This window comes from Anastrepha ludens, chromosome 5, assembly GCF_028408465.1.
Source record: "Anastrepha ludens isolate Willacy chromosome 5, idAnaLude1.1, whole genome shotgun sequence".
In the NCBI taxonomy this organism is placed as follows: Eukaryota; Metazoa; Arthropoda; class Insecta; order Diptera; family Tephritidae; genus Anastrepha; species Anastrepha ludens.
The window spans coordinates 121,958,954-121,985,493 of record NC_071501.1 but is presented as its reverse complement, the minus strand read 5'-3'; positions in this window follow the sequence as shown (position 1 = coordinate 121,985,493).

Sequence of the window (26,540 nt, the reverse complement as noted above, 5' to 3'; positions counted from 1 at the left end):
TATGGAGAGATTTCGTAAAGGAGGCACTGATTCACCCTGAGCTGTAATTGAGATTATCATCATCTCCAGAATATTACAAGTCGATCGGAGCAAATTTTGTATTTATTCAAGTAAAAATTAGTTAACAAAAGAAAATGTCTTGCAGACTAAACAGATGTTTTAACAAAAAATACAATAATAACCTTAATGAGTAAGAAAAAAATTCGGCAAAAAGTTTTAATTCAATTATTTATAAACATAATTAAGAAGTGAAGCTCAACCAGCTCATTGAAATTGCAAGAATTCACGATCTCTGACATTTGAGATTGCGAGAATTCTATACTTCGGAAGCTCAGATACTTCGAGATTTTTTTTGGTAAGTTGTGAACAAAAAATTAATTAGTAATTTTTTATGAAGGGTTCAGGAGCGAAAATTCAAACACCTTACTGTGGCGTCATGAAAACCACGCCATTCATGGCTTTGGATATCATATTACATCTGCCACCCCTAAGACTCTTCTGCAAATACTCAGCGGCCTGTTGCGCTTTAAGGCTCAGAGCGAGCTCACAATGGAAGGCTGTTACATATGGACATTCAACCATCTTAGATTCCTATACGGATATCCCCAATGATTGTGACTAACCCCATCGCCATTCACTGCTTCCAAAGGAATTTCCTAATGAAAATCCGTTCTTGACTGGAATGGCATCACACAACTCACCCGTTAAGATCTACGCGGACGGATCTAAAATGGACACCGGGTTATATTGCGAAGAGCTTTCTATCAGTGAATCCTTTAAACTACCGGATCACTGTAGTGTTTTTCAAGCGGTAATAAACGCTATTCATGAAGCCTTAAAATGGTTAGAGATAAACAGAATATCATCAACAGATATCTGAATTCTATCAGACAACCAAGCTGCCCTATGGGGCTTGGATGCGTTGCAAATAACATCAAGGAGTGTCTTACGTTCTCGCCATTCTCTTAATGAGAGTGCCAAACAATATCGTATAATCTTATTCTGGGTTTTAGGCCACAGAGATATACCAGGGAACTGTAGGGCAGACCAACTTGCAAGAGAAGGTACCTATTTGCCAAACATAAGTAATTTTATGGGTACCTCTCGCAACTTGTTAGCTTCTTGTTATGGACGCACTAAACGATGCTATAAATCAAAGATGGATTAGCGTAAACACCTGTGAAATTGCCAGGCAAACATGGCCAAGGCTAAATTTACGTCTGTCCAAGAGTATTATAAAACTGAGTAGACCTTAAATCAGGACCTTAGTAGGGGGCCTCACAGGACATTGTCTCATAGAAAATCATGCAAGGAGATTAGGCGTTTACAAGCATGATTTCTGTAGTAGCTGTAGAAATGAGGAGGAGTTGGAAAAAATTCAACACCTTTTTTGCACATGCCTAGCTCTAGCCAGAAGCTTCTTAACGAATATAGATATTCTATATACTTTAGGTATCAAAAACCTTTCACGCTTTGTTAAAAGCTCAGGATGGTTCAATCTGAAAAGGGAAATGTAGCCCAGCGCCTGCGGCTCACAACGGACCCATTTCGTGGTCTAAGTGGCATCGTTGTCTCAATGTGCGATGCGGCTGGCAAACCTAACCTAACCTAACCTAGCCTAACCTACTGAGGTGAACTTTTGGCCAAAGGTGCTGCTTGACATTAATGAAGTCCTTTCTTGCAACTCTCTTATAAATGGTTCCTTATGTATGTAGGTACATGCCACATAAACAAGGCCAATATAAAGAGGTTTTCAATTGGCGCGGGTCCATTTTGGCGCCCTGTGGCAGCCATTTTGTTTTGGTGACATCTGTCAAATCTTTTGTTTATTATTCAGTTGTTTATGCCAAATCATCACGGCAAGTTACACGATTGAACAGCACGTTCAAATGATAAAACTTTATTATCAAAATGAGTGTTCATTAACGCAAACGTTGCGCGCATTGCGCCCATTTTTCGGTAGACGTGGTGGCCCTTCCAATTTCTTATGGCCCATATTGAACCATATGGACCTAGACGACATGTGGTTCCAGCAGGGTGGCGCTACGTGCCACACAGAAAACGCCATTTTATTCCATTTCAACATCTACCCGCCCTTATTGAAAAACCCTATATATACATATACAAATTCTACGAATCATTTAGAGTTGAACACACACACATATGTATACATGTATGTATGCATATGTGTAGCAAAGATCAGCGCCCTAATCAACAATACGCAGAGAAAAAACATAAAATTTGCATCTCAATTATATGAAAAGAATAATTTTCTATATAATTTTCTTTATTTTCTACTTGTAAGTGCGCGATAATTTTGTATGTAGAGATAGAGCACTGTGGTTACTATTGCCGCAAAGGCAATGTGGCACAGGTGTCTTACAGGTGCAGCCGAAGTAAATTAGAGTTGAGCGATCTCACGCGCTTTAGTTTAAATTTGAATAAAGAATGCAAAAAATGCAATCGCAGAAATGAACTGAAGAAGAGTTTCAAGCGGCATGGCTGGACAATGAAGGGTAGAATACCACTTCAGGTAGCAGTGTGTGTGTGTGTGAATAAATGGTATTAGCATATCGGTGTGTTTGTTGCGGATGAATGCGAATGTGCAGAGCTTCTAGACTGCAGCGCATTAATTACTGCAGCGTTGAATAAAGCGGCGATAGTATTGTTGCAAATGGGCAGCGTGGCAGAGTCAACACTTGTTGTTCTTACAAACACACAATCGCATGCATACATTCGTTTGCTGCAAATGAGGCAAGCATATTTGTTTATTACTATTTTTGTTAAGCTAAGTACGTACGTATGTATGTATGACGAGCTGCTTTCGCTAGTACGAGGCTACGCCACGAATCAAAAAGGAAATATTGAAAAATATGCCGATATTGTTTTAACAAAAATTATGAAGTACTGAATCTAAGTACTAAGTGAGGTAGACATATTTTCTTGTTTTTTGTTTTTTTTTTCGAAAACAAATCTTTTTATGATTCAACCCTTTCGAAAATTATGCCATCTACGGAATAAACTATTTTTTATCTAAAAAAATCATGTTTTGTTTTCCTCGTAAGCGTTAATAAAATCACTTTGCAAACCAAGCTTAATCTGGGAAGTCCCCTTTTTCCCATTTAGTAAGTTTGTATGCAAGTAACTGAGTATGAGGAGTTCGCGTCCACTCAATAGAGGTTTTTGTGACAATTTTATGAAAAATAATTGCCCGCGTCTGGCCAAAAGAGTGCCCGCTTAAGAGACAGTAATTTGGTACGGAATTTATACTTAGAGATGTCCGTTAGGAGCGGTTTCACTGTATAACATTTTTTTCTTTTTTGGATTTTAAGAAAATTGTACCTAGTAAAGATACCTCCTATTACCGAACCACTTCAAACAGTTCGAGTCAACGTATTTTTAATTTATTATTATTATTTATTTATTTATTATTATTTATTGTTCGACTTTTTTAAAATAAACATTACATTTCATTTTTAATCATTAATATTAGAACGTACGACAGTGACACTAGGTCGTTTGTCGGAAGAAAAAAGAAAAAAAAAACAAAATCTTACATTTTACATATGTTACTATGGTACTATGTATTGAATTCGTTTAAAATTAATTTTCTATATTCTATAGCACCAGTGATGAACTTAAATAAGTTATTATATCCAGAAGGGCCAATACCATTTAAAATGTATATGATTTCATCTCGGTTTAAACTATATTTTCCAAAAAATCTTTGACGAATTCTTTTAAGTATCGGGCATTTTCCTAAGAAATGTGTGATGTCTTCTAATTCATTTAAGTTACATTAAGGGCAATTTAAATCCCTTTAAATAGCTTCTGGCGTTGTTATGATCTAATTCCTTATATAATCGGGTGCTTTGGTGTGCCCTTTTCCATAAAGTTCGAATATTCGAATCATGAAGGTTTTCTATTATTGAAATTATATTTCTATTCCACTCTCTTTTATTTGAAGTGCCCCAGTTACATGTTATATTTAACTTTTGTACCAGATTACTAATTTCTTCAACCCAAAATATCTGTTTTTCTAAAATCTTTTTTGATAGTATATGAGGCAATCTATTATCATCATATTCAAATAACGTTTTGAATATATATTTTAAATGAAGCTGCAGTGTATACAAATGAAAACTTGGAACATTTGTCTCCAAGAGAATGCAATAAGATGGCGTATTATTCGGGAGATGAAGTACCCTTTTTAAAAAATAAAGTTGAATTTTGTCTACTTCTTCAAACAACGAGTTTCCCCATACCTGAGCAGCATAACTCTGGGTTGCTCTAGTCACCGCTAAAAACAGTTTCCATTTTGCCGACAACTTAATTTTATTTTTACTAAGAAATGTGCGCCAAGTTGCATTTATGCTATTTTTCGCTAGAACATTTCTATTTTCTATATGTTGCTTGAAACTGAGTTTTGATGTTAGCTTTACACTCAAGTAATCATATTCTTTCGTTATTGGCATAACTTCGCCGTGAAAAAACCACTTTTCTTTTTCTGCTATTCTACCGCCTCTCCGAAAAATCATTATAGCTGACTTAGATAAGTTTACTTGCATATTCCACTTATCGCAGTATTTTTCTAAGTTGCTTATCATTTTTGGAAGAACACTAACCTCATCTGTCAATATGACGATATCGTCGGCATATAATAGCAAACGGATATTTAACTCATCTATAAAGAGTCCCCCCTCTAAGCAGTCGTGCAGGTCATTCAAGTAAAGAGCAAAGAGCAAAGGTGAAAGCAGGCACCCTTGCTTTACTCCTGACGATATTTTGAATTTTTCACTCATTTCATCTCCTACTTTTACTATCGAACATGTATTTCTGTAATAACTTTCAATAAAGTTTGCCATTTTGGTGGTATTTTTAATTTATTTAATTTCAATATAAAATATTTGAAATAACGTTCATTTGATTCTTAAACTGCAATATTTTATATTACTATATATTCAAATGACGACCGATTGCCTAGTAGAGTGACTCCCATTCGATAGGGCTCGGTGAGAAGCCCGCTATGGAATTGAAATAGCGGTCGCAACTCGGCAAGCAATGGCAAACCTTTGATTGTATTTCTGCCATGAAAAAGCCTCTCATAAAAGACCATCTGGCGCTTGACAGATTTTTTCCTCAGAAATGACCAAAATTACAGTTTTACTATTCTTAAATGAAGGTTTAAGTATCTACGATGTTTCTAGAAAGAGTTATAAATAATAAAAAATTAGTGTTTAAAAAATTATTAATCATTATTAAAAAAAAAAAAATTATTTAAAAAAAATTAAATAAAAAAAATTTTATTTGAAAAAAATATTTTTTTTTCAATAATTGAAACTTCTTAAATTTGCCCTAAAATTATAAAATAGTAAATTAATAAATCAAAAATTAAAAGAAAATACATTTTTCTTATATTCCGGCCTTTTCTTCGACTAGGAGCGATAATATGTGCCGAGAGATGTTTGCTTTTTATAGTATTTCTTTAGTTCAGCTTAAAAATATCATTTGAAAGTGTATCTTATCAATGGCCCCAATACGATATACGAAGGACTCAGAAAGTTCTTTGCACTCCTTGAACTCCTCGCCATTTAATTTCCTAACTCGGCCACTGGATGATCGGCACACGCGCGGAAAAGCTAGGATTACCATTTAACCCCCATTGCAGAAGGCGTGAGGACCTTTCAGAGAAGGAGACTGTAGAGCATTTTCTCTGTAAAGATCCGGGCTTGGCAGCTAGACGACTAAGGTCACTGGGAGTTCCTTTCTTCGACAACCTGGGACAGTGCGCCTACCTAAATCCAATCAATCTTCTCCATTATATCAACAGCTTTGGTTGGCTGTAGATATCTGCCTGTTGGAGATCTCATAATGGTATCAAAACGACGCTTTAGTGCTACTTGAGGAGAGCCAGGCCAGCACTTCAACTATTTCACCTACCTATCTATCTTATCAAAGAACAAAAAAAAGAAGCTTTTTCTTGTAGGGCTAATAGTTCTCGAGATAAATATTCTTAAAAATGCACTACTTTTACATTTTCATTCGCAAATATCTGGCAAAAAAAGAAGCAACATCTAACAGCTCAAATAGTACAAAAGTAGAGAGTTTAAGAAAAATCTGTGATCCACAATTTTCCTTTCCTAAGGAACTTTTACCTTTACATTTTTTCTATCAGGTGTTCTTTAAGGGCGTAGGACCTTAAAATGATAAAACAAAACAGAATTGTTGTTGGAATACATTTTTTTTGTACTATAATCTGGTAGATAATGGCATCATGGCATTTACTTTTTAATATACTTATAATATCCGGCATATGTCCGCCGCGGCCACGAGTTACATGGTTCATTCCATTAGTCCAATTTTGACTACTTTTTCCATTAAATCTTCATTTTTGACGTCTTCTTTAAAAGTTCCGGCTACAGAAGAAATATTCTCTGGATGGTTTTGAATAAAAAAGAGTAAAATAAGTGCGGAAACGATCAATAATTGCACGGATTGCTTAGATTGCTACCAGGTCTACTAAGTTGATCGTAAAATGGACGAATTGCTCTATGAACCTCGCGAAGAGATTAACCTTTTTTTTCAAAGTAAATTTCAACAATTTGGCTTTAAACGACTCATGATGACTTGCCAAATCTTATGAAACAAAAATGTCAACACAGTTTGGCATTCTCAGCTGTCAAACCATAGTTATCGGTATTGAAGAGTTACCGAGTATTAAAAAATATTTTGTGTTCCTTGCAATTTCTCAGAAATTTGATCTTTTCTTAATTGGCTAACATCACCCTTTAGCCTACATTTCGATCGCCTTAGCTATTTCCAGCCTTGATATTGGCGCATTTTTGGTCACTTGGGAATCTAGAAATTGCGCCGTGTAGAAACAATAAGTCGTCTGCTCATAAGGTTATTGTCATTAGTTATTATCTTAAAGCGTTTTCTTAGTAATAAAGCTAAATATATTTAATTGCATCATCTCTCCACACATCAAAAACGGATCACTTTGCCTTCCTGTAACCAAAAACTTCACACCCATTGTTAATTTTTTTTCCTAAGCAAACATTTGAAACGAAAGATAGCCCAAATTGTTTATTGGGAAGCATTTGCTGAATAAAAAGGGTATCAAGCAACATTTGTAAAGCAATATAATGAAAAAATATGCTACACAAAGTGGTAGTGTTGCAGTGGCAGCGGTACGATTGCACACTTGTATAGTTTTTCTTACTCATTTTATGCTAAATTACTCGGTTCCTCACCTGCCACATATATGTAGATGCACCTATAAATACATACACACATACATAAGTACTCATGTATTTCTGCACCATGCTTGCACATACATAAATACCATATAAGTAAATATATTTACCACTATTTACCTGCTTTGGCTCTGTGTATTGCCGCTACTTCATCAGTCTTATCTAGGCACTGCAGCGGCGGCACTGCAAGGGGCTGCCACCTGAAGCCTCACTGTACATTTTTCAATTTACACACTTGCAACGCATCGAAACCCGGCTTTCGTGGCAGCGTAGATAATTCAGAGTGAAACTATTATCAAATTTGGCATCTTGTTGTTGCAGTGAATATGCAAATGCTCATTTTGTTTGTGTCTAATTTCTCTTCTTCTAATGAATGAGAATGATGTGGCAAGTTTGGCACAAAGACTGCAGTAACACACAACAAGAAACAAACGAAAAAAAACATTCACACACAACAAAAACATTAACAAGTTGCCGTTATCGAAGTTGGCATTTGCTTGCCACTCGCTGTTTATGTCTGCCACCGTTTGTTATTTTAATTTGGCTATCAGCTCATTTTAATATTGCGGAGTAAGTGGAAATATTTTTCTATGGCCACATTGCAGGGGAGGGAGAAATGAGGACAAAACTATATACAATATTATATGTGATTGTAATTACTGGGGTTACAACAATTAAATGCAATTTGATAAAGCGTGAGAAAATGTCGAGGCTGGAAAGAATGCTTTAGTTTTTGTTTGTTTAGTACTTCATATACAAATTTTAAGTTTAAAGAGATTATTTAATAATAGTTTCATTTAATTCTTATTCAATAATACAATAATAAATATATTTAATACTAAATTAATTTAAACACAGTGTAACCGCTCTTAAGGGGTTACATACGTCCAAAGTTGTGGTAGAAAATGTAACTGCCTGTGGAGAGTTTGATGCGCACAAGTAGCTGTCCTTCTAGCTGGCCTCGAGCCAAAGGCACTTGAAAGTTTAAACTCATTTTTCTCGAAACTATTTTTTCCGGCACGGTCTGCATGATAACTTCAACAATGTGTAAATTTTTTTATATTTATTTCTATTGTCATTCCTTCTAAAAACAGTTTTTCTTTTAGCGCTTATTTGGAGCTGCTGTACGTATGTAATCGCTTAACGGCCACCTCTATTAGCCGGACACCTCTCTTTAGCGGAAATTTTTTTCTATACCAAATGTTTTGCATCGGGAGAAGTTACCCTATTTTGAGTGAACCCCTCTCTTGGACGAAGAAATGCTGACTGACGGTGCGTATCCGCCCAAGTGAGGTTTCACTGTAGCTAAATATATCTACTTATACATATACGTTAAATAACTATAGCCCGGGGACTTGTTGACAAGTGTTGACAGTTTATTTGTCTTTTATTAATTTTAATAATTGTTTTTTAAACTATTATTTCGATAAAACACTCAAAAATTTAAAAATAATAGGACTATCAATAAGTTCGTGCGGTTTTTTTTCGAAATTTGAAACTTTATTGACGTAAAATGGTTACAAATTTAATATTCAAAATATTGTCCATCGCTTACTACTACTTTTTCCCATCTTTCTGGCAATTCACGGATTCCCTTTGTGAAAAATTCGGTCGGTTTTGCCGCAATCCACGAATCGATCCATTTTTTGACTTCATCGTAATTACGGAAGTGCTGGTCAGCCAGGCCATGTTGCATCGATCGGAAGAGATAGTAATCGGATGGCGCAAGGTCTGGACTATACGGCGGGTGGGGTAGGACATCCCATTTGAGCGTTTCTAAGTATGTTTTGACCACTTGTGCAACATGTGGCCGAGCATTGTCATGTTGCAAAATAACTTTGTCGTGTCTATCGGCGTATTGCGGCCGTTTTTCTCGCAGTGCTCGGCTCAAACGCATCAATTGTCGTCGGTAGACATCCCCCGTAATCGTTTCATTCGGTTTCAGTAGCTCATAATACACAACACCCAGCTGGTCCCACCAGATACACAGCATAACCTTCAGGCCATGAATATTCTGCGCCAACGTCGATGTTGAAGCATGGCCAGGGTATCCATACGTTGCCCGACGTTTTGGATTGTCGTAATGGACCCACTTTTCATCGCCAGTCACAATTCGATGCAAAAAACCCTTTCTTTTGTGCCGTTGAAGCAGTTGTTCGCATGCCATAAAACGGCGTTCAACGTCTCTTGGCTTCAATTCATACGGCACCCAATGGCCTACCTTTCGGATCATTCCCATGGCTTTTAAACGTTTGGAAATGGTTGATTGATCAACTCCCAAAGTTTTTGCAACCTCTTCTTGCGTTTGAGCCGGATCTTGATCGAGCAATTCCTCCAATTCGGTATCCATGAACTTTGGCGGCGCACCCTCGCGTTCTTCGTCTTCCAAGCCAAAATCACCACTTTTAAAGCGTGCAAACCACTTCTGGCACGTTCGCTCAGATAGAGCATGCTCACCATAAACTTCCACCAAGATACGATGACTTTCGGCTGCTTTTTTCTTCATATTAAAATAATGAAGAAGAATTCCCCGCAAAAACACATTAATTGGCACGAAATTCGACATTTTCAAGTGTGGTAAAAATATTGTTGTTTACGCTTCAAATAAAAAACTTATACTGACGTTTGTGCCTTACGACAGTAGCTCTCCAATGAATGTTTGGAAATGTGGATCGATGGAATAATAATCAAGTTACGCCATCTGTTGTAAAACCGCACGAACTTATTGATAGTCCTATTAAAATAAAAAAATTGAAAAATTTTCATCAAAATTTCACACTTTTTGAACCGAATCTTTAGAAAAATTTCAAGTACGCAGTTTTATAGCCAACTGAATTTTGTTTTTGGGGAGCAGTGCTGCCAATTTAGCGACTTTGTCGCTAGAACTGACGACTTTTGCTTGAGTCTTGGCAACAAAAAAAAGTTTTGACGATAAAAATGATTTAGCGACTTATCTGGCGACTTTTGGCAATATATATTTTTTTTGGGCAATAGATACTTTTCTGTCAACTTGGTTACCCGTGAATGCCCTTTACCTTCCATACTATAGAGTAACAATTTACTGACTATAGAACAAATAAAGCACTACCTATTGGTGTGTTATCGTTGATAAATTATCGATCTATAATTGAAATTTTTAATTTATTTTTACCTTAAAATTTTTTATGAAATTAACAAAAATCATATTGTACGTTGTATTAGAAATAATAAAATATATTCCAATTCAATTACACCTTGTTTCACACAATTGTAATGAGTAACCAAATTATTTTTACCACTGATCACATAAGAGCAATGCGGTCGGGGAATCCCCGGAATTTGTTATGTTATGTACGTGAAACAATTGAATTGATATCGGCTCAGTTGATTGTTTACTATCCTCTAGCTTACTTACTTTTTAATTCATTTTAAGTAAATATAAAACATTTAAATCTATCTCGAAGTTGCTTAAATAATGGATTTACCTCTGAAAAAAAGCAGTATTTTAGGAGATTAAAACTAACTTCCGTTGATCTTAAAATTTCAGTAGAGTTGGTATTACTGGTTTAATTATTATTCATCGAAAAATTTTAAGTCCGCAGCTGGCCTCTTGTGCATCTCTCAGAATAAAATTTAGGATCTGCCCCTGAGGGAGTTAGCGACTTTCTAGCGACTTTTGATATTGGCCCTAGCGACTCAGATTTATTGGCGTTGGCAACACTGTAGGGGAGCAACTAAGTTCCCGCTGTTTGTCAATAGATGCCGTCAGCGGTGTGTGCTAGTCGATTCTAACGTAACCTAAACGTCATAAACCAGGCTTACACATATGGTAAACAAACTGCTTCAACACATTAGTCATTTTGTTTTGGTATCATATAATTTTGGTTTTGTGAAAATGTCTGATTTTGTGCCGAGTATTGGCGTGTGTTGATTTTCCTCTTTCATTCGAAAAAACGGCGGCTAAAGGGCATCGAGAGCTATAAAAAGTTTATGGAGATGCTGCTTTAGGTGAAACAATGTGCCGAGATTGGTTCCGTTGCTTTAAAGACGGTGATTTCAATGTTGACAACCGTCCGCGTGAAGGAAGGCCAAAAACCTTCGAAGACGCTGAATTGGCGGCATTGTTCAATGAGGATCCATGTCAAAGGCAAGACGTGCTTGCTTCAGTATTAGGATTGTGTATTGTTCGAAGAAAACATACAACAATTACTAAAAACTCCACTTAAAAATTTTGCTGTTTTTAAATGAAGGTTTAAATATTAAGAAACTGTTATTTGTTTGGAGAATAGCGATGTTTCTAGTATGATTTCTTAACAATAAAAAAATTGTGCTTAAACAAATTATTAAAAAAATATTTTTTTTTTATTTTTTTATAATATACAAATTTTAAAATTTTCTCTAAAATTTCGAGTAAAACACTTTTTCTTATTTTTTTAATATAATATTCGCCATATGGCCAGAAGAAAAAAAAATTAAAAATCAAAGTGATTTTTTAGTAACTTCAAACTGGTACCTCATACCAAAATTCTTTCGATATATTCTAATTAGAAACTGTGGAATTTTAATGCAATATTTGTGAAATTTTTTTGATCCTTGAATACATTTTCAAAGATGGGTTTATATGAATTTCGTTAGGCAATGAGTAATACTTTTATAAAAAATTAACGAGCTGTTTAAGCTATTGATGTGTTATCATTTTGTCGCAGGGTGTAAGTCTTGGACCAATTAGAGATATTGAAAACGTGCCAAAGTTACTTAGAAACCATTTGAGCTTTTAGCCTTGGTTGCCTTTTAGCCTTTTTCAGGTGCTCGATGCTCTCCCTCGAGATTCGGAGAAGGAAGGATACGCTGTTATTTTCCTGAGCTTCCGCTTTTATAATGCTCCAGTCATTGCGGTGTGCATTTGTAGAGGAGGGATCAGCTGCAGAACTCTATGATTGGTATCCAGATGTGAGTCCTCGGCCGTCGTGGAACCTCGCTATCCGGGATTACTTTGAGCCTCAAACCATCCCAGTCGTTCTGTATCTTGCCAAAAGCGGCTTGCAGGAAGTCAAGTGGATGCTGATCATTGTATTTGATGACATTGTATCCACGGACCCGCGCCACTGAATCGGGCCTGCCATGACGTATAGGAGACAGCCGTGTTTCGATTTCGGACAACTGCCGGTTTACGGCGTTTAGTTAATTCGTCAACCAATGCAGTTAGCAGGTGATACCGTGTCACCTCATCAACCGACACCTTGGTTCACACCGCTTCACTGCCCAAACCAGCCAAATGAATATTTAACACCTTGTGCTTCTTCGAAGCTTTCTCACTTTCGTTTTGCCAGCGATTGGGCTTCATGGCTTTTCTTTTCTGGTTGGCCTGGAACGACCATCTTTCGACACGTTGCTTTATCGGCCACGTACTTTGGATGAGCTTTACCTTTCGCCTCATTTTTGCTTCTTCTGCCGATAATAGCGAGACATCTCTAGTAAAGCGTATACCTTGACGGGCCTTTTTTCATTTTGACGCTTTTGCCCTTTGGCATCAGCGGATGTGGAAGGTGGACTAATAGTTGATGGCGAGCTGGCCTCTGAGCGAGTTCCCAACTTTCCAGTTCGTTAGTGTTCGTCCGTTTAGTCCATTTGCCAATCCGTTTTGTCTTTAGGTCCATCCGTTTGCCCGTCTGGTTGTTCGTCCGTTTTGTCTTTATGTCAGTCCGATTATCCCTCTGCCTCTTTGATAACGTTTTCCGACTTTTTTGGTTTTTGTGTATTCATTTTCTGTTTCTTACGGTCACCTGCTCCGGCAGGAGGCTGCACATGTCGTAATGTGCGGTGACCAAGGAGGGTAACGGGAAAATAACGGGCTGACCAAGGCAGTACCCCATATCATGGCAAGGCCAACGTTACAACCTGAGGCGGTCTGGCGTCAGAAGGGCTTCGTTGAAAGGCAGCCTTATTTAATCCCCCCGCTGCCAAACCCACCCAATAGGCACGGGTTGGATTGAGGGAGTTTTTTTAAGAAGTTTACGTCTTCGACCTGTGTGGTTTGCGTGAGATGTACTCCTACCACCCATATCTGTAAGGCGTTCCGCTATCCACCACCTGAAATCCTCTAGGATAACAGGTTTCTCCGAGGGAACTAGCGTCTATTTGATAGTGATCCCTAACCTATGCTTTGAAGTGGACGGGCTATTTACTATTCGCATATTTCACATTTTAAGGTTATTCGTTTATGTTTTTGTTAAATATTTATCCTTAAAGTATAAAAGAAAAAAAATTTGCTGGTTTAAAAAAAAAGTTCTCACATAAAACAAACAAACAACAACACAAGAGGATGAAATATATTGCAGACACATTAAATAGCAACAAATGTGCCATTATCACGCCCCGTTGCGCAATGTTTTGCACAAATAAACACACACATGCCCACATTTGAGTGCACATAGCAAAAGAAAAGCCGATTAAGTGCATCATCAGTTGCATCTGTCAAAACAAACACCGTATGGGCGCGCAAACGCAGGCAATGGCACAAACGTTTGCTTGGACTGCCCAGTTGTTCACTGACCACTGCGCATAGAAGCTACAGCCTCTGTTGCACAAATTGCATATGCACATGACTATGCACTGCTTACACTGTTCTGCTGCCGAGTGCTGCCTGCATTTCCATGGCCATTTGGACTGCGAGGAAGAAGCTGCTAGGTGGAGTTGATGCTGGCAGGTGAATGCTTCAGCTGATTTACGTTTGTGTGGATGATTCTATTGAATAATAAAGTTACTACTGTTTGCGATTGAGATTGTGAGTTGGCGTTGATGGCACTTGCTGTTTCGCTGTTATCGATGGGAGTCCTTCACTGCGTTGCGCGATGCTAGCGGGCAATATTCAACAATTTAGCAGAATGATTTATGCGTACGCGAGCACAAAGTGTGCAAATAATGTATGTATATGTACGCAGGAATATACGCAATTGTACGCCAATGTATGCTTGTATAATGACATATTATGGATGCATTTGTTTTAAGTTAAATCAATGTATTATTCATAGATATACACGCGATTGTACAAATTAACTAAAATCGAGTTCGTATCTTAAGTCTTTTGATTTTTTATTCAGATAAACTTCAGCAATTATTGAGTTTGCCCTTTGTGGCTTTGAATGTTGCACATAGCTCTAAAATAAAGGCACTGCGCATTTCCTAAGGTTAAATAACTGTTAAACTCGCAAATATAAATTAAGTGAATGCGCATTGCACTTCTACAAAGGCTCTAGGCGCAACCAATAACCGTTCCACCTTCTAAATTATGCATTGCGTGCTCCACATAATTCGCCTTTAACAAGCGTACGACATTACCGTTCTGCACTAATCATACACACAAGCATTTGATTTGGTTAATTTGCTTACAACCTGTCAGTTATCAGCTAAGGCGCTTCTTGTGGAAAATTGCAGTTGTTTAAATTGCCCGCTGAAGTTTGAGTGGAAAATAAACGGCTTTGACTACACGCCTTCTTTAAAAGACAAAAAGACGAAGAGATAAAAATATGAAAATATAGAAATGGGGGAAATCTGTTGCTTGTGCATGTGCAACCGCCGTCACAACGTCGCGCAAGTTGATTACAATAATGATGATGACGTTAACAAGTACTTTATGACAGAGGTAGCTATCTAAGGCAGAATATCAGATTCGTTTGAAGTGAGGAAGGCAATTTAAAGTGTCTTATGGGCTACTTGCCAAGCAATCAGCATTTTATGATAGTTGGTGGTGGCGGAAAAGCACAACACAATTTCTTAAATGCGGTATTTGAAAGGGGTTGGGGTTTCGCTAGGCACAAAGCACTCAGCCGTTACTAAAGTGAAAAAGAGCAATACAAAAATAATTTTCAACATAGTTTATAAATAATATTTACATACAAGGTTGCCCATCTATATGTGAGCAATGTTCGAGTTAACTTTGGCATACGTTGATAAAATAAAAAATATATAACAATTAAAAAAAAAAAATTATTAAAAAAAAAACAAAAAATACCATACACCATTTTTATAAAAAATTTCGGGAAAATACCCTGTATCTGCTTACTAATATACTTAGCGACGCTTCGATCGATTTGACATCGGGCATTTTTCAAAAATTACAATTAAAATATAAAAAAATTACAATTAAAATAAAAAAAAAAAAACAATTAAAATTAAAAACATACAAAAAAAGATTTTTATAAAAATTTTCGGTGAAACACCCTGTATCTGCTTACAAATATACGTAGTTATCGATCGATTTGCAACGGACATTAACAACAAACATGACATACAATTTTTTTTCTAAAAATTATTGTAATTTTGTTTTTTTATATTTTCAAAGGAGCATTCAATTCTAAAAAGTTAAAAAAGAATCGAAAATATTTCACTCTAAAAAAATCAACACAAGAATTTCTAACATTGATTAAATCTGAATATTTTTAATTTTTTTTCAAAATTTCTTTTTTAAAATGTTCTTTTTTATAAAAAAATTTTCTTAAATGTGTATTCAGTTTCAAAAAATAATTTGCTAAAGGAAAGAACTGAATATATTTCATTTTAAAAAATTCTATATACAAATTTTGAATAAATCTTAAACATTTTTAATTTTTTTCACAATTTGTTTTTTTTTTTATTTTTTCCAACTTTTCTAAAAAGTTAATAAAATAATTTATAATAATAATAAACTTTAAAAAATTCTATACATAAATTTTCACATTGCATAAATCTGAACATTTTTAATTTTTTTGCGGAATTTCTGATTTTAAATTTTATTTTTTTCTAAACAATTTTCTCAAAAGTGCATTTAATTGTAAAAAGTTAAAAAAATAATTTTTTGTAAGAAAGAACCGAAGATTTTGATTTCTAAGAAATTCTAAATACAAATTTTCCACATTGAATAAATCTGAAAGTTTTTAATATTTTTGAAAATTTCTTCAGTTAACTTCTTATTCTTACTCAAGCTTACAAATAGATTAATCTTCAAAAAAATTAACGACAATGTCCGAAACACTTGGTTCACTTGACATGAAATCGCTCAGGTATAGGAATCCGATCTGGAGCCATGGACGCTTCAACTTTTCACCGATCGACTTGAATTTTCGCCACAATATTCTTAAAAAAAGAAAAAAAAAATTATATGCATACGGCGCTTACACCCTTTATTGGGCATTTGGCCAAGCTCGTCCGCTTATTTGTGTTGTGCGTCTTGATGATTTTTGCAACAAATGGAGTAACCTACAGTTTTAAGCCGACTTCGAACGGCAAATTGGTTTTTATGAGGAGTTCTTTCAATGCAGAAATTGGATGACCTCTAGTAGAAAAAACCTTTTCTATCATTTGGTGTTTCATGTATGACATTCGAACCTGTGCACTTCCGAATAGTAGTCACTGATCAACTCATTCAGAAAAAGTTGTTCAGAAAAATCATTTCGAAAAATTCAAAAAAAAATGCGAGGCTTGAATACCTTACCCTCCACTCCCTCCTCAAAATCCGTTTTTCATAATTACTTTTCATTATTAGAGCGTGTATACCCTGCGAATTTAATTAGAAGTATTTTCTAAGCACCAATTTTTATGCGAAGTACTTTTTTTTCGAAGAATTCGGCAGCCCTCGACACTGAAATTTCAATTTGTGCTCTATGGCAGACTCCAATTATTACACCTGCTTGCACACGTCAACCTTAATTACAAACTCCTATTTCTTCCACTGCTCTTACTATCTATTACCTGCTTCCATTTTGATTTGCTAATATAATTTATTAAAGTGAGGAGGGAAAAATAAAATACAATTGGCGCACGCACGTTCAGGTTAATTTAGTGCAGATTGTAAGCAAATGAACGCACCAAAGCGAAGATCCTGTCGCTACAAATGAAGATCACTGAACTTTTCAGGTGGCATACCTGGTTAGTTTTTTTTAGCTGTGAAGGCATAAATTACCTTGTCATATTGCCTCAACTCGTACATACTCGCGTACAACATTGTGACTATGCATTAAATACAGCAGAAATGTGATGAATCACATACGTACAAACATACATGTCTAGGAAGGTGTATATAAGAAGCCAAGTATATCTACTAAGAAGGTAAGTATGTCTGCACAAAAAAGAAGAGCAGCATTTATGTCCAAGTATTTGTATGCAGCGAAATTCCGCACCCATTCGCGGTGGTGATCTTAACTGATCTACGGCTTTATTTCCCCTACCTATTGTAGACAATTGAGCGTGAATGGGACTTTATCGCGGTTTATTTCGCTACTGTGGCTTGCGGCGCTCCATAGTGATTGTTGTTGATCGAAAGTGCTCATTTTAGCTCATCAATGATTCTGCAATGAGGCCTTATACGGTGCATTATTCGTAGGCAGCCGGACAGCGCGCAGCCCTAACCGATCATATTTCTCCTTCCGCAACGCCACAGCCATCAGTGATGCTACACAAAAAAAATATCATTTCTAGTAGCCACATTCCATTCAGTAATGCTAACCAGTGCTTAGAATCTTTTCGATTGCTGCCAACTATGTTGAAGACAGTTTCGCGTAGTGCTTGCGGACTCTTCTTGCTGGCGATTGTTGCAATTCAATTTATACCTCATTGCTACCATTCATATTGCTACCATCATGCAGTAGGTGCCGTAACGCAAGCAACGAGTAATTCAATTCAGTGATGATAGACGGTCATGCGATCACAGCGCTGGCAACAGCTGTCAGCAAAAATAGCTGCCTAAAATAAATGGAGGCTCAGACACACCGACATGCCTTGCGGTATGCAAGTATGTGTGCATGTGCGCAATGCTTAGGTGTGAGCTTATTCACTTACACACAATAAATTGATCAATGAAGCAGTGCACCGATCGGTCGGTGGATCGATTGGTAGAACCAGATCAGCGCTGTGGTCACTGTGATAGAACAAGTTCACGCACTTGCAGCAGTAAGCTTAGGTGGCAGCAGAAGCATAAGGAACATTATAAACTACAGCAGAATTCAATCTTAAAAGCCGCTTCCATCCTGCCACTGCTACAATTTTCTTTCGTCTTTTGTTCTTACGTTTATTTATTATTGTTGATATATTTTTTCTATAATCGGAAATTGATTTATTTATTGGTAAATGGCCACTTGCACTATAGTGGCATAACTCACATCCTGCATTAGCTGGCACTTTTGAGCAGAGTGCCAATGTTGTTGTACTGCAGCCGCGATATTGCGGTAAGTTTCAGCAATATACAAACACATACGCCCATGTATGTTGCCAGTTCACACATTTCTTCGGCGATCTTGATTCTTACTTGGTGGTGGTTGGCGGTTTGTTTCTCGGCATGCACATCAATCGATAATTGAGTTGTTATTGCATTTTAATTGAGCATCGAATTGCATCGCAATAAAATCAACCAAAATGGGAAGTCGCTCAGCAAAACAAGATCATATTTTATGGCATTCAAGCAACAATTGCTGCGGGTTGTTGTACAGGCGGTATGTTGCAGGTGGCAGTGGTGGCGGCGTTGGTGTTGGCTGCTGGCGCCGTTGCAACTCAACCTAGCTATTTTGCCTGTTTACTTTCAATGATTTTATAAGGTAAATTATGCAATATTAATTGAACGAGTTTTGACTTAGTTTGTGTTACGGTGGTGTGGCGTCAAAATTGGATGAGTCCTCTGAGGTTTGATGCCAATAGAGCAGTGCTTGAAGTTGCTACGAGAAAATTTTCTTTTCCTTCTAAGTAGATTGTGAATGTGATTGACAAAACTGGTTTATTAGACCTAAGAAAATGCGATTATGCCTCGTGGCGGGCATATTTCTATGCAACATAGTTTTAAAGTTTTATTCTGACGAAGGAAGGTAGATAGGTTAGATGGCAAGAGTACACGGGTACACTACAAGTGGCAATAGAGTGCCGTTTTTAAAACCATAATGCAGACCTGTGAAAAATGACAACACGTAAAAAAATAAAAACCATCTTCAGCCATCCTGTGCTAATGATGTAGCGGGGGAGAGAAAAGGGATCTAGTCCGCCGGACCCGGAAAGTTGCAAAGAAAGTGTTGAACGGTCTCTTTCTCTGTAGGACCCGCACATCTTATGGGTTGTACGTAAGTCCAAGCTTCTCCGCATGAGTTTCGATCACTTAGTGATCGGTGAAGATCGCTATGAGTTTGGAAATTGACTCACGGATGATATCCAGCACTAGGCGTTCTGCTTCTTTCGTATTGAAGCTAAAGTGTTTTTGAAATAGCACACGATGAACAGAACTTCATCTATCTTGCGCTTTTTTAAGAAAGAAATTGTGCAGTTTCCCTTTAATAACGGCCAAGAGGACACCGATAACTGAGATGGTGCCAACTGAAATCGATTCTGTCGTCTTCTTCCTGGCAAGCTCATCGCCAATTTAATTCCCTCTGTGTTCCTATGCCCAGGATCCCTCCTTACTTGAGTTCACCAGCAGATATTGACGAAAAGGAAAGATATATCGGAAAAGATATTGATGAACAAAGAAAGTAACTGAAGTTAAATTTATGTTTATATAGAAAGTTGTGACGAAAGCAAATTTGGCTTAAGTGCTCAATTACACTCAATTGTAATAAAAAAAAAATTAAAAAAAAGTGTCTACTGAAAAATTTACTTTTTGCCTGAAGACCGCATGCATGTCGTGATATTCGTGATACGGACGAGGCATATTCCTGCAACCTTCTAAAGCAGGATCCTCGTTGAAAAGTCGCAGGGTTGACACGTTGAATCCTTAAAAGCGATTGCAAATATTGGACTAGGCGAATTTCGCATTTCTAATCGCCAAGATATTTGGTACGACTTCCCAGGCCATTCCCAGATGAGGCGTTGTAGCTGCTCAATTTCTTCTTCATCTTTACAACTCCTGCAGAAGTCACTGTCAGGTATACTCATTCTACTGGCTAGAGTGCCAATAGTGCAGTGACCATTTGTAAAACCTATGAGGACGCTGGTAGTAGATCTGTTGTTTCGAAGCAGACATTTTGTCCTTCTAAGACTCAGTTTTGGCCAGAGCTTTTTGGAGATCCTGCAGTTTAGTAGTCAGAGACCACGTTCTATTAGTTTCCGCGATTACGTTCAAGTCAATTGTAGTATACAGTGGGTTTAGAGGAATGCCTATGTCCTCTACCACTGGCTAAAGGGCAAACTCATGTTTAATTGTACACTCATCCGCTCTTTCATTTCTCTCCAGAGTGGCCGGGTACCCAACGAAGTGTGGTGCTATCTTGTTGCATAAGCGCAGAAAGCGCTGCATTCTTTAACACATCTTGAGTTGATGCGCGCTGAGGCCAGTGCCTTCATCGCTGCTTGACTATCAACAAAAACGGTGAGGTTTGCCAGAGGTAAGTCCATTAAACTTATCGTGTTTGCTGTTTTTTCTTTAGCGTAGAGCTCAGCTTGGAAGGCGCTACACCGTCTAGGGAGTCTAAAGTAGCAATTTAAGGGTAATTCGAGTAAACTCCTGATCCAGTGCCATTGCCCATCTTTGAGCCGTCAGTATAAATATGATTTGACTGTGGTTTACCTATTCTTTCTGTCGGGTATTCCCATTTTTAGCCTTTGTTCAGATATAATCTTGGGAACCAGATAGTCTGTTTCCGTTGCTTCTTGCATTGGACGCGTCCAGAATAATATATTTAGGCCAACGAATAATCCATTTGAATTCAGTTCTCGACGCGAATTGCTTTTAAGTCTTCTGTTGACTAAAAACAAAGATCCTCGAAGTGATACCTAGCTTGAGCTTTGAAAGCAAAGGTTTTTTCTCAGTCATATAAGGTGAATACGGTGGTTGCGTCGAGTTTGGTTACAAGCAATGCATACTAGTAAAAAACCGAAAGTTTTTCTTTCTCAAATTTATCGTCTTTTCGACGATTTTACTCTCTCAAAGGTCGCTTAAAGCCCATATAATTTTTTGTTTGAATTTTGGTAAACCATTTAAAGAACTTTTGTTCAATTCGCGGTACTTTTCTAACAGAGTGTAAATTAAATTTATACATACTTTTTTCTAAGAACTGATTCGACATAATCATAATTTCACACACATTTAAAAAAATCTTCTAAGCGACCATACAACTTTCAGCTCGTTTCCTAATTGCCACAATTTTCCCAAAATTTACAACATGACAACTGATGAACTTTCACCACTACTGCTGAGCAAACAAAAAAAAAAAATAAATGTTTCTCAAAGCGCAAGATAAACAAGTAACAAGAAGACATAGCAGTAGCGGCAGTTTTACTGAATGGAAGTATCAAATTAGGAAAGGCAAGAGTCGGAAGACAGATAATTTTTGTTAGGTAAAGCGCAAACATCAAACCTTTCCAGCTGGGTTTGGTTAGAGAAAAAAAAAATAAAAATAACTCAACAACTTCCGCGGTTGGTGTCAGTGTCGATGGCGGTGGGTCGGCTGGCTTTGAGCATGGTTGCCCGTAAACGAACTGAGGTTCACAAGCAATTGACCTCCCACCGAGAGTCCAAACGGCTGAATGAATTGAGCCGACTTAGGATGAGAAATGAGTGCGGCAGAGGAGTCAATGAGAAAAAACAAATACTTTTTTTGGTTTATTTTTTTATAAAATTAGGCATTCTGACGCGTTTGCTTGCTTTTGCTATAACTAAGTTGAAGGCCTTTGTGCTAAAGCTGAAATATCAAAATAACCAAAAAACTAAAAAAACAAAAAAAAATATATAATATATTGTATTAAGGTAGGGTAGGTAGGTAGGTATAGTGGTTGTCGGTTGACACACCTAGGTCTGCTGTAGGCCCATTGTGATACCATTGGGGATGTCCCCTCTCCTCACTCTACATAGTCCTCATAGAACCAAAGTGTGTTTAGTTTCAACAGCCGGTTTGTGCGGCACATGTTCCATTCCGGCCACGTCATTCTACTAGTTGCACAGGTCGGGCACTGAGACCATAGCCTGTTGGCCACACCGATAGTGTGTTTATCTATAACCACCTTACAAGTTGCTAGAGGTATGTAGAGGTATGGGTGTGTTCGCTTTGTCTGGTTGGATCGGTAATGTGGTACCCAATCTCGCTAGTTCATCTGCTTTGCAGTTGCCTTGTATGTCTCTATGACCCGGCACCCAGAGCAGGTTTATTACAAAGTATTGTGATAGTTCTGTCAAAACGTCGATACGTTCTTTTGCTGTCTTCAAGTTAATATTAGGCGATTTTAAAGCTTTCAGGTCCGATGGGCTATTTGAATATATTTATATCTCTTCTGGTGAGCACACTTTTATTTAGGGCTAGCAGGCCTTCCCTGATAGCCAATATTTCAGCTTGAAATACACTGCAGTGATGCGATAACCGGCTTTTAGCTTGGAACCATCAGTATAGATGCTGATTCCGCTTCTATTGTCCATTACCTCATTGTCCCAATCTTCTCTCGTTGGGAAAGTTGTGGTAAAGGATTTGTTTAAATGCAACTCATCTGAGCTACAAAAGTCTGCCGCTTGATGTACGAAGGAGTATTCATCTAGTATTCTTGCGTGACCTCTTCTGTTAGTGGCTAAGTTAGAAGATTCTCTTAACCTACCATAAGTGCCGATTTCGCCGCCAGCTGTTTGCTGTAGGCCTCATTCGGTAATAAGTGCAGCATGACATTCATCGCTGCCTTTGAATACTTTCTAGGCATTTTGCTGTTGTTCTTTTCTCGAGTGTTGGCCACCAGACTAAGACACCGTATCTCATGATACGCCGTACCACTGCTGTATATAGCCAGTGTACTATTTTTGGGGTTAGACCCCATTTTGCTTATTAAGCCTAAGTAATAACTAAAAGTAAATAAATATGGCAAACAGATGAGCTGGTGAAATACGAAAATTCTATTCGAGGCAATGAATTGGATACGAAGTAGGAATTGTACAAAAATCTTAAGGCATTAAGTACAAGCAAGATGTCCAGACAAGCACATGCGTATGTAAGCAACAGCCTACACGATATTTAATATATTTACACAATATTTTTGCGCTTACAACTTTTTAGACACCACCAAAGTTCCGAATTTCATGCCTTAATTAAATTTTTTTCGCCAAAACCAACAGGCTTGAGAATTCGCTGAAATTGAAGTTTATTCAAGTCTGTTTACTTACTTACTTATATCGTGACAGTCAAGTGAAGTAGGGATTTCTTAATTACCCTGGAGCATTCACCATTTTTTTAGCTCTAATTTCAACCCCCTCGTCGCGCGGTTCGTTTGCCGCCAGTTTGCGGCAAACCATGTGTTGGCTGGTATTGCCCGGTAGCCGGTAGTTATAATACCAACCGGCCAACTGCCATTTACATTTTCTTATACCAGTATATAATTACGTTTACTTTTCTGATTATGATGATATGTTTTTTACCACACTACTCATCCCTCATTGCGCGCCACCTTCGCTTCGCATCGCAACCGTCTAACGATAATGGTGCGAGTGCGTATCGCATTATGACCGGCAATAATTTTACGACCTAACTGACAAAAAATTAAACATGTACACAAAAAACTATGAAACAAATACAACAACATTGGCATTAGCAATACAGTCATCAGAATGACAGTAGTCACCAGTGTAATGGCGTTCATTCGCCTGCTTGAACTTTGTGGTCTTACCGCGCCGCACTTCCATCCTCGAAACATTTGGTTATTTCGTTGCCACTGAATTTTTTGGGTGCTGTTACTGTGTAGCCAATTATTACATTTTGTTGTTTTTGTATTTTTAGTTTTTGTTTTATAGTTTCTAGATCTCGGTTTGAAATGCGCAGAGTTCCAGGCGGCTGCTCTTCGAGATCTGCGATAAATTTTAATCGTTGCGCATTCAACTTGTCGCACCGCACGCCGACTGCGCTTAACAGTAAAGAGTGCCGCGGTGGCGTCAGCGGGTTATTTAGTGAACTACAAGTGGCCAAATATATGTTTTATGGCGGGTAGTTAGGTTTGATATTATATTTTAATATTCCTACGCATTTGTTTTAAATTTTTTAATTGCTATTATTTCCTCTGAATACTTTCCTTGAGCAATTTTGGTTAATGTTTTTGGGCCAACTTCTTTGTACGCCAAGTTTTACATTCATTCATTTAGAAGAATTCGTCATTCAGTCTTTCTCGAAAAAATCGAGTTTTATTGCTGTTCGAGATAGTGGAGACAGGGGAGCTGCTTGCTCTGTTTTCTTGGATATTTTCTTTTAATGAATTAGGAATTTTCCGTTAAAAATTTCAGCAGTTATGTGATTAATACTGCAACGGAAAGAGACTGCTGAACCTTCGAAATATATAAGCAAATTTTTTCATATGATAATATTTACATAAGGCTTCAATATATACTGGTATGAGTAAATGTAGGTTGCCAATTTTTATTAAGAATTATAAAAATTCTAATACTGGGTGAAGAGATACCAAACAACAATAGAAGAAGAGCGGTAGAAAAGAGGGATGAAACCTAGCTCCAACACGCCGAATATATTTATTGACGGCTCGAAAATGATGGACCGTGTCGGCGCAGGGATTTATTGCACAGAGCTGGACATCAGGCGCCCAATTAAGGTCCCTGAGAACTGCAGTATTTTTCAAGCGGAAGTTTTTGCGGTAGGGAAGGCAAAAATGGCACTAGCAAGGACATCGAGCAATTCCAACATAAATATATACGTTGACACTCAAGCAGCAATAAAGGCAATAAACTCATATAAAATTTCATTTAAAAACGTTCTTAGGACCAGGAAAGCCATAGAGAGACTAGCTGCAGACAGACGAATACACATCTATTGCCAGCTTCCTTAGCCCGGAGCCCGTTCTACCACTCCCTTCTGCAGCCATTAATGGCACAGTTAGCAAACGGGTTACTCTAACCCACAAGCGAGCAGGCTGATAGAGGCTGCAGATGGACAAAACTGATGTTACCTGTCGTGACCGATCGACTGTCGCAGTTCCTCCTGTCACTAAGCAGAGGGGACTGTAGGAGGCTGGTTGGACTGATGATGGGCCACTTTCTATGGGAAAAGCACATGGAAAAGGTAGGATCTCAGTGAACCTAGTATGTGGCCAGGAGGAGGAGACGGTGGACCACTTTCTGTGTATCTGCCCAGCATTCGGTCGGATCAGGCTTCAGATCTTTGGCACTGATGCGTTAAGAAGCGACCTCCTTGGCACCACAAGATCTATTCAGATTTCTTCGGGGGTCGAATAGATTTAAAAAGGGAATCCGAGTGCAGTACAATATATTTAATCACTTTCCAACTTAATTGGAAAATGGAACTGAAATTGGAAAACTTTTCATTTTCATTTCGCATATATTTACTTAGTACCATTTCTCGAGGGACGTAATAGTATTTTTAGGCAGTTAACACTTCATACATCTGGACTTCATACAGATCTCTCTATCCGCAAACTGCAGTTTGAGAGTCGTATCAGGAAAATCTGTACCAAAGCTGAAACCTCTGCCTTTACTGACGGCTCCGAGGCGGAATCGGGTTTAACATTTCTCTGACCTGAGTTCCAGGACATAGGAATATAGAGGTAAATGAAATTCCTGATGAGCTTGCAAGGAAGGAACTGAATGGGTCTTTGAGATCTCCAATCCGGTCTTTGGCATACTCTTGACTGCTGTTAAAGAGGAATTGCAAAACTTATTTCTCAAGGAAGTTCAGAAGGGATAGAGCCCATTTTTCTCAGGTGCTATTTCGAAAACCCTTCAGCACTAGTACAATAGACGCATGTTTCAGAAAGTCCTGGGGATTCCACGCTATTCAATTTCCAAACTCGTAGCTGTATTTACCGGTCACTGGATGATCGGCACACAAGTGAAAGTGCTAGGGTTACCATTTAATCCGCATTGCAGAAGCTGTGGGGACCTTTCAGAGAAGGAGACTGTAGAGCACTTTCTCTGTAAATGTCCGTGTTTGGCAGCTAGACGATTAGGGTCACTGGGCGCTCCTTTCACCGACAGCCGGGGGTAGTGCGGCAACCTAAATCACATCAATATTTTCCATTGCCTAAACAGCTCTGTAGCTCAGCCGACTGTGGATATCTGCTTGTTGGACGCCTTATAATGGTTTCAAAACGGCACTTAGCGCTAAATGGGGAGTGTCAGAGTGGTACTTCAACCATTTCACCTACCTATCACTTTTGTTTTATATGGTTGTTGTTGTAATACGAACTGTTTTTTTATAAGAAATATTTGGAATTGAAAAGTAAATAATTAAAATTTGTCATTATATAGTGTACGCTTTCTTTTGACGTTGGCTGTATATAAGATGCTCCTGACTCCATTGAAGTCACACAGCCAAATAAAGATTTCCCAAAACATATCTAAATGCGAAAGAATAAAAGTGGTAA